Genomic DNA, 10310 nt, shown 5'->3' with positions numbered 1-10310 from the left:
GCTTGGTATTGGTCATGCTTGAGCCTAACAATTCAATAAATCCATTTGATAATAGAGTCCATGTTGCACGATTCTGAAAAAGTTATATGTCCATCATCGCATTTCACGTTTGTACATTCTGATAATTGACGATTGTTCAGCTGATGTGTTTTTGTTTTCGATTCTTTATTCTCAATAATCAATCAATGTTATTAGTGATTTTAAGCTTGTGAATCGATTTGATTTAATTTGTTCAATCATAAACCGATGATAATCAAGTTATACATAAGGAATCGAAAACTGGATCTTTAATTGTGATGATAGAATCGACATTGCTTCAAAATCGATTTTGATTATTGAGTAAATCTAATCAAGGAATTTGAAGATTTTTTAAACGAATGAAGAACACCGAAGAACAGATGAATCGAAAGGTCAAACAAAAGTCAAAATTAAATGTTTGGATTGTCGATTCAGTAAATCAGGTGTGGAAATCATCTGATGGATTATTGAAATCGAACGCCTGGAGGTTGAAAGTCGAGAGTCGATTGTTCAATGGTCGATGGTATTTGTGTTCATAACTGAAAAAGCGAAGAATGAAAGTTGGAGTCAAGGATCTGATTTCGAAAGTATGTGATGGTATTTGATTTTTGGAAACAGTGATGAAAAGTGAAGGTTGATGTTTTTGATTGTTGATGACTTAGTATTTGAAAAATGAAGGTTTGGTAATGGTGAATGGATTCGCAAGTTTCTGGAAATCAATTTCGCGAATAAATATGACGAATTTGATTTTAATGTTGAGTTTGGCTAAATGAAAAACAACGAATTTTTTTTATAACGAAGGATTGATGTCAAATCTGTTGTGGTTTGCTAGTGATTGGAAGATTCGATTGTTGGACATCGAATGCTTAGATGATTCGATTTTGATAGTCATATGTGTTCTTTTGGTGTATTATTTGATGTCGAGGGATATCTAAACTGGAATCGATGGCTTGGAATTGTGATATCGACGATGATGGGTAAGAAAAAGTAAATGTCTGTTGATTTTGGAATTCAAGAGCAATGACTCGATAATGCATTGTTGATGGTCGAGTTTGATTTGCTGGGAAGTGATGTTGATCTTGGAATCAATATTGCTTGAGTACTTAATTTTCAAAAGTTTTGGATTTTGATGTGAAGGCTTGAATCAAAAGCGAATGATAACGAAGGTTTTGTATACCGGAGATAAATAGTTTTTAGCTTATTAGCTTATTGCTTATTTGCTTATTTGCTTATTTTCTTATTATGGTGAGAATAAACATTTTTTTAAAATGTGTTTGGATTATCTTATTGCAGTGGGAATAAACAATAAGCAATAAGCATTTAAGTGTTTGGCAAAATAAAATAGTTTATATGAGTAAAATGACCAATAAGCAATAAACAATAAGCATTCCCCCTTGTTTATTAAAATCAACTTATTTTGCTTATTCCTACCGCAATAAGCTGATTTTTAAAAACTCATATCTAAACACTTAAATTTGCTTATTGTGGTGGGATTAAGCAATAAGCAATAAACAACCTATTTTCTCCCTATCCAACCACCCCCTAACGAAGGTTTTTGTCAAAGTGTCCACATTTGCAATTGAGTCACGAATTGGAGAAGAAGATATAAAAAATTTCGAAATTAGTCACTCAAGTTTTGAAAGTTTGACAGCTTTTACCCACCTTCGACGTTTGGGTTAATTCTCGACAGTTTGGTAGAAATAACGCATAATTTTCGAGTTGGTCCCTACAACTTTCGAAAGATTAACGTTTTATACCCATATTCGAAAGTTGGACTGATTTTCGAAAGTTTGGAAGTGAAGAATGCAAAAGTTTCGAAATGAGTCCCTGAAGTTTCGAAAAGTTGGCAACAAATACGCAACTTCGAAATCAGGCTGATTTTATGAGAAATTGAAGAATGTACATTTCAAGTTCCTACAGTTTGTGCGAATTAACATTTTCTATCCAGTTTCGCAAATGGGGGAGAATTTTGCACATTTAGCTATTTTTGGCGCAACGGGTCCCTGCAGAGTTCTGTTATTGATGATTTTTACACGGATTTTGGAAAATCTTGCAACTTTCACCCAAAAAGTCAAAAATTTTCACAAATTGGAAAATTTTGAGGCTTTTTTGTGATTGTTTTTCCGTGCAAGTTTTTCGGGAGTTTCATTTTTGGCCCACATCAAGGGGGAGTATTGTGAAGTTTATTCCTCGGGTGCTTCTCACCCTTAATGGGTTTTATAATCATTTTTTTATTATAAAATGGGGGAGGAGGATGGGTATTCGAAGCGACTTTTTTGGTATTCTTTACGGATTTGAAGACCGATGTTACTTCGAGGGGGAGTTTGGTCTTGATTGTGCGTGCTTGTTGGATATTGAAGTCGGACATCCAATCCTAACTTTGAGGGGCAGAATGTTAGGGTGCAAAGTCACTCTTGGATGTATTTGTGTTTTACTCCTTTGTATGTGTATAATGAGTTGTCTTTCTTTTATAAAGAAGTGAGTGACACTCATTTTATGTAATGATCAATTTGGAGTGTTAGTCTAGAGAGAGAAATTTGTTCAAACTGATTGTATATCCTTTCTAGATCTAATATGAGCTTACACAGATTTATTTACTCCTTGTGTTATTGAGTTTACATGATGATTCATTAGATCTTTTCTAATTCGACATATGCCATCATAATAAACACCACTACAATATTTTTGAATTATCAATATAATATACTTTCAATAATAATTTAAATATCATGTTAAATTCAAAATATAATTCAAAGTATAAAATAAACGTAAAAATATCGGAAGACTATTTTTCGAATTATTTTTAAAGATTTAAATGTTATAAATGTAAACAAAATCAACATGCCAAATTAAGTAAAATATATCCAAAAATATTTTTTTATAATAATTTAAAATTCTCCAAACAAATGGTTTTTAAACTAATTAACAATAATAATAAAATAATACAAATTTATAAATTACATTACGTTAACTTACAAAAAAATATCAAATAAATAATTTTAAAACTAATTAATAATAACGTTAAAAGTAACATAAAATCAACCCTAGAAACTTCAGCCGGGTATGAAGTAATCGGTTCTAGGGTGTTATTCGATTCGTCCTTTTTACGTCTTCCCTAAAAGGGTTCCACCTCTATACCACCGTCGGTTTCAGTTGATTTCGTCTGCCTCGCCGAACACCACAACTCCTAGCTATTGAATATATAGTGTTTTAGATGGCGTCTTGATCGACAACTTTGTCCCTGCTCTCACCGATAAACCTTCCTGATCCTTCCATCATCACTAACCATCCCACCCCCATTGATGTAAGGAGCTTTATCCACTAATCTTTCTTTCACTTTCTTCTTTATCAGATTGATTATTTTTCGTCTTCCTCCTCTATATGAACCCACACACCGGCGAAATCGTTCCAGGTATGCATTTATAAGGGTATCATCAAATTTTCTTTGTCTGATTTCTTACGTTACTTATACACTTAGGGTTTCTCAAATTAGTTACAGTAGATTAAGCATTTCAGCATATCTTTTTATGTCAAGTAAAAAGAATTCCTTTACTTTGTAAAGTATATAATTCTATACATTTTCCTTACTGTAACAGCTTTTGAAGAATTGCATGCTTAATCGGACTTTCACCTTGATACATGTTGTCTAAGTTACTGTTTTTGGATTCTATATCTTCATCTGCAGTTATATAATTGACATAATCATTAAAATCTGGAAGGCAGGAGATTGGTTTGGAAGAAATACTCAGTTATCTTAGAAGCTTCGTGATGGATTTCAGAATGAGGACCTAGAAAATGTAGACTAGCCATTGACTTTTCTGAAAGTCTAATGTGAAGTACTTATGCGTTCTCACCTCCTTACTATAACAGCAAGCTGGCAGTCACTAATTAGTAAATTATAAGTAAAGAACTTTATTTTATGATTGTAAGCATACTATAATAAAGAATTGTGGTTTCTATTGTTTGTTTATATAAATTATTTTTGCATAATGTCATACTGTTGACATCTTTTGCATTCAGGGTTGCATATGATGTTAGCCTCTCTGATGATGGCTGGTCTCCTGAGATATTCGACATTATCTCAAGGAACACTTCAACCTCTTGGGAAAAGCTTGATGTGTATGTATCATATTCTAATAATTTGATTTGATAATCTCCTCCTCTTGAATTCAACAATCTCATATAATACATGTTATATTGTCAGTGGTTCTCCTCTGTGACACTCATTTGAGATAGAATCCAGAACAAATTCTGCCTTTTACAGCACACCTACTGTTATTACATTATGTGTCCCCACAAAGGCTCCACTACAGGTTAGAGTCACAGAAATATGAAGTTATTTAGTGTTATAAGAATAGTATTTTTTTTTTTTAGTTTTACAATCTTTTTGACTGTTGCAGGAGGCGTATTCAATCCCACTTCTGCCCCTTGAAATCCTATCAGATAAGCCACGCAAAATAATTTTTCAGCTTTAAAAATTATTCATTTTCACTTAATGATTTTTTCATATGGTTGATGCAGAATGTGAGGTTTCTTGCTTACTTTATAACCAAGGCTGGAGTGAGTGGTCAATTGGTACCCACAATAGGAATTCTATTATCCATACGACCACTCACTTATGAAAGGCGGTGCCATTAAAATTGCTAATATGAATTACGGTGGAAAAGTGATATCCTCACGGATTAATTAAAGAATATGTAAAGTCAAGATATAGCAATATACTTTTTCTGTTAACTCTGTTGAAATTTACTGTGTGTTGTATGCTATTTTGGAGAACTACACATAGCAATATACTTTTTCTATCAATAACGTACACGAAGTGACAAAAATGATCGGAGCTGTCTAAGTCTATCCCCGCAACGCGGGGCTTCTCATTTTGTATAACAAATTAGTAGAAAATTTTATTTTCGTAGTTAATATTAAGAACATAATTATTTTTTTAGATATACTTACAAAATTATAAGTATATATTTTTATTCTGTGCAACATACAAACATTCGCACCGTGTATAAGGGCTGGTTTAGGCTTGAGAAAAAAAAAGTTGGCAAGTCTGTTATGAGGTTTAAAAAAAATTGATAGCCGTTATATGATCTTCAAGAAATAGTCGATGACGAGGCTTCTCTATTGGGCTTTACTAGTTGGCTGAAATAATCAATTTATTTGGGCTGGTATAAAGGTTTACAAGAAATTGATTAATAAGCCCCATAGAGTTAACTATTATTCCGCTTTAGGAAAAAAAAGATAAAGTCTAGGCTTATTATTATTATTATTATTATTATTATTATTATTATTATTATTATTAAACAGTTAGCTAACCTACTATTAAATACCACACATGTCTGGTAAAAAAGTTGAATTCATGACTTCTCATTTAAAAAAAAAACACTAATCACTAGGCCTTGAGGCCATTATTTATATTTAGAAAAAGTGTTATGCAATTAATATAAAGTTTAAGAAGATCGGTGATTGGGAATCTCGTCTATGATAAAGAAGACTGACAGTTGATTCGATAAAATCCGCCAAAAATAACCTATTAGGGCTCATGAAAAAAAATCATGTAGTTTCTAGTTCTAATTGAGTAAATATAAAATTAATGTTACGGGAGTTCAACCAACATTACTTTCAAGTTATCTGTATTAATTTTTTTCATCATAAAAAAATAAACTCCGCATATTTTGTTTTAAAAGATTCTTATTTAAAAATTTAACAAACCAACATGTTCTTAATCATCAACAGTGCTATGACCTACCATTTCTCCATTTTCTTCTCCGCTACAACTCTCCCTCTCGATCGAAACCACTGTCACTTAGGGATGGTAAAAAGCCTCATATCCAATGGGGAACCTGAAACCCGCACCCGTTTTGACTGGGGAATCCCCAGGTTGACCGGGGATGGGGAATACCCGAATAAAAAAAGTGGGGATGGGGATGGGGATGGGATACCCATAATCCCCGACCCTGGACCCGCCCCTGACATATATTAATATATAAAAATAAATACAGAGCATATATTTATAGTATAGTTTATAATACATAAAATTTGATCTAAGTAACCTAACTCATTAGTAATTACTTGGTTGAGATTATATTTTTTGCTTTTTCTTTTATCTAATTTAAACTCGTGTATATATATATATATATATATATATATATATATATATATATATATATATATATATATATATATATATATTCTCTTTGGTTGATCTATTTTACCTTAAATATCAATATGATAATTTTTTTTCTACTTGATTTTTTATGTATGTATTTAAATTTGGTAGAAAATTTATTTATATTTTTTATGCAATTTATGGGTACTTATATATTTTATAAAATCTTTAAACTTATGCTGGTAAAACTAAAATATAGAGTTTTTTCTTACGTAAAAGCTTGCATGTTAAAAGAGAAAAAGAAATCCCCGTTTCCCCGTTGGGGATCCCCAGTCCCCACTGGGGGTGGGGATGGGGTTTATTTATATTCCCCGATGGGGATGGGGATTAGAATGAGGATTCGGGGATGGGGATGGGGATTGGGTCCCCTGTGTTCCCCGCCCCCGTTGCCATCTCTACTATCACTAATTGCATTACCGATGAAAAACAATCTGATTTAAGAGCACGACAAACCAAGCAAGCCTAGGGTTCGATACACAAGACCATGGGGTCAATTTCAATCAACAAAGCATTTTAATCGTCTAGTCGGAAAGAAGTTCAATCCAACACGAAAGACACTTATTTTGTACCTAGTTAACTGGTCGGTGTTCCAAACCCAAAATCGGTGTTATAGTCCTCTTCCCTTGATTAGCTTTCTAAATCGTCGTTCCTATCTTCCTTCAATTCAAATCAAGGTATGATCAGAGCAATTTTGAAATCGGTGAATATTCTGATCTCTGTCGCATTCCACAAGTGTTTGGTAACATAATCAACAATAACTTTGGTCCATCATCATCTGAGACATAAATACTATGCTTTTCTGGTGGGTAGTCACATGCGATCATGGATAACACCGTGTTTATCGCCATTAACGGTGGTTCTATTATTGGGTATATGTTGTATAGATAAATATTTCAACACCAAGAAGCACGCTTTCATACCTGAAAACACAAGTGACTGGATTCTAATGAACCAACTAGGTTTTGAGCCGGTAGAGGGTGATCCATAACTCATCCATGAAATACCCAATCCATAAATATCTTCCGATTTTGTCCTTTTCGGGTGTGTGGGTTTTTCTATAAACGCATCTCAAACACATAACCATCATCACTGATGTTTTATAAACCTAGAATAAGGTTCGTCCCTTAGCTACGGTGGTTTCAAATAAAGGAAAGTGGTATGCTTCTCTTATCTTTAATTTGCTTCGTGTGTATATGTTTTCACTACTAGAAACATGGGTTTTAGAGACGGAAGAATCCGTCGCTAAATGTTGTTTGCGATGGATCAGCGACGGATTCACTCCATAGGTAATTAAAACGTTGCTAATTTCTCAGCGAGGGTTTAGCGACGACTAGGTTTTTCCTTGCGACAAAGGTAGCGACAGCATATCCGTCGCTAAATGTCACTCAATACATTCCGTCGCTGTTCTGTCGCAAATTTCCGTGATCAGTTTTTTTTTTTTTTCGTAGCTAATCCCTTGCAAAATTCATATACTATTTTTTTTTCCATCGCTGATCTGTCGCAAACTTAGACACGATTTTTTTCCATAGCTAATCCCTTGCAAAATTCATACATTAAAATTTTTTTCTTCCGTCGCTGATCCGTCGCAAACTTTAGACATGATTTTTTTTCCGTAGCTAATCCCTCGCAAAATTCATGCATTAAAATACTTTTTTTTTCTCACCACGAACTTGTAATATCATTTTTTTATTATGATTCTAAAAGAAAAAATACTACAATCATCATATTATTATACTAAAGAACATCAAATAATGATACAACCAAACATTACAATACCAAAACTATCAAAGTTTACCAAAGTATCATTCAAAAAACATCCAAAAACAAAACTATCCACATAACATCAAACTCCCAACAGGTTAACTTCAAAATAACATTTTAACACCAAGAAATCCAAAGTATGCAAAAGAGATACAAACAAAAAAAAGTTTAACCTTCAAAATAAGCATCGGGAAATGAGTTTTCACAAAATAACATTTTAGCTGCTCTCTTCATTTCATGTCCATCCAATCATCTTCAGTTCTCATTCCTATAAAACATTATTCAAAACAATCAAAAACATTAACTACAAAAGGTTAACAAGTCGATCAAAAACATCAAATACTAATGGTTAACATCATATGACCTCTAATTTTCAATTTCCCATCATATTTTGCAAGGCTGCATACATTTTCTCCATTGCTTCACATTTTGCATCAATTTGTTGTTATTTGGCATCTATTGGTGTAGCTTTGGCATCCATTTCCTCACGCATTTGTTGATGTTTAGCTTCCATTTCTGCAGCTTTAGCATCGATTTCCCGATGCATCTCGTTTCGTACACATTCATAGATAACCTAAAGTACAATACCATGATATGAAACTTTGTAAGTACAATGCTATGATAGGAAACTTTGTAAGTACAATGCCATGATAGGAAACTTTGTAAGTACAATGCTATGATAGGAAATTTTTAAAAAGTACAAAATTAAACGAACCTCTTGGGATGTTATTCTACTAGATGTTCCTTCCAAAAAGCTCACTGGATCAGACACATATCTGAATCCATATATTCTTCCTTGCTTGACTCCTCCCGAAACATCACACCATGTTTCATTATCCAATAATTAATACTCAAACTTAGCCACCATAGCACTTTTATAAGCCTCCTATTATAGCAAAAAAAAATGAAAAAACAGAAAGATGAAATAAGGAATGGAATGGTTCATTCCATTCCATTAATTTCATAATCAAGGAATGGAATGAACCACTTCATAAGCCTCGTATTAATTAATACTTAAACCTTGCATAAAGTTGATTACTACTTACAAAACACTTAATTACAACTAGGCAGAGGATCAAACTTTTAGAGATAACAAAGTCATTAACAAAAGGATTGAAATACCTTAACTTTAGCTACCCTTGGTGTAATGTACTCTTGAGTAGACCGTTTTGTGTGCAACCTTGCATAAAGTTCAACTCCTGTAGGAGGGCGTTTAAGTGTTGCTTGCTATAAAATCCATTAGTAATACATTAAAAAACAAAACAAAAACTCAATAGTCTAAGTGGAAACTAAGGTGAGATGAAAACATCTTACCATTCTTTTCTTTTGTTGACGAATAGATATAGAACCCCCGGTATGATTGTGTAGAAAATGGAAAATACAGTAAAAAAAGAACTATGTGAATCTTTCTGAAATCATGTTACCAAAACAGAGCAAAGATCCATGCATTGGTGTCACTTGAAATGTTAAAAGATGTTCTAGAAAAGTCACTTGAAATGTTTTGAAAAAGTTACTTGAAATGTTAAAAGATGTTCTGAAAAAGTCAAACAGTAAAAAAAATGTTTTGAAAAAGTCAAACACAGTGAAAAAAAGGTTGTTTTGAAAAAGTCACTTGAAATGTTTTTTAATTTGTTTATTGTCATTTGTGCAGGATACGATTGGCTTATGATCGATGCATTGATGTCCAGGGGTAAAACAGTTAAAACTGAGAAAAGCAAACCAGGGCAAACAAAATAACATCAAATACATTTCAATTTTGATCAGAATGAAAAATATTAAAATTCTTTGAATTACAGATAATAATTCTTTGAATTACAGGTTCTTATTTCATGTCCCTTGATATTATTTTTTATATTAACAAACAACAACTTATTAATATTAAAAAAATTAGATTTCAGAATGGAAAGAGGCCATTATTACAGCTTCTTTACCCAAACTGCTCACGTTATCTCAGTCCAGATGATTTATCTTTATTAGATTCATCTATACCTTCTTTGCTTATAAAGGTAACTTTTTTATTCCTTTTTTGCCCCTGGTTGGAGTTTTTTTACAATTTTGTCCTATTAACATCTTTGTGGGTGGGACAAAAGGTGGCAACTTTTGTTCCATGTGTCTCAGTCAATAAGAGGGTATTTTCGTCTTTTTTATTTTTTACTTTTTGTATTTCTTTTTTTTTTTACTATAAATTGCAACTCAAAACTTTATCTGATTATGTCACTATGTATTATTTATGTCGTGTGTGAGTTGACTTTAAACTTGTACTACAATTAGTGTATTTTTATGTTATTAAATGTCTATTCTTATACATTCAATGAACATTTTTATGGTTAAGTATGACGTGCAAAAGCTGCAATTTTTAGTC

At 32.5% G+C, this 10310-nt stretch overlaps 1 long non-coding RNA gene across 3 annotated transcripts; it reads left to right on the top strand.

The window, feature by feature from the left end:
• The first annotated feature begins 3067 nt into the window (after positions 1–3067).
• Positions 3068–4831, top strand: LOC145077174 (uncharacterized). Of its 3 annotated transcripts, none has more exons than XR_013693002.1 (5): positions 3068–3430; positions 3615–3943; positions 4039–4137; positions 4223–4331; positions 4419–4831. It is a non-coding gene; the product is annotated as an uncharacterized LOC145077174 (long non-coding RNA). The 3 variants fall into 3 exon arrangements; XR_013693001.1 differs by having other exon boundaries at positions 3070–3430; positions 3704–3920; XR_013692999.1 differs by having other exon boundaries at positions 3070–3430; positions 3704–3943.
• Positions 4832–10310: the final 5479 nt, after the last annotated feature.

Source organism: Lactuca serriola, chromosome 9, assembly GCF_051521515.1.
Source record: "Lactuca serriola cultivar US96UC23 chromosome 9, Lser_US96UC23_V15, whole genome shotgun sequence".
Classification (NCBI taxonomy): domain Eukaryota; kingdom Viridiplantae; phylum Streptophyta; class Magnoliopsida; order Asterales; family Asteraceae; genus Lactuca; species Lactuca serriola.
This window is presented reverse-complemented; position numbering and strand designations above follow the sequence as displayed.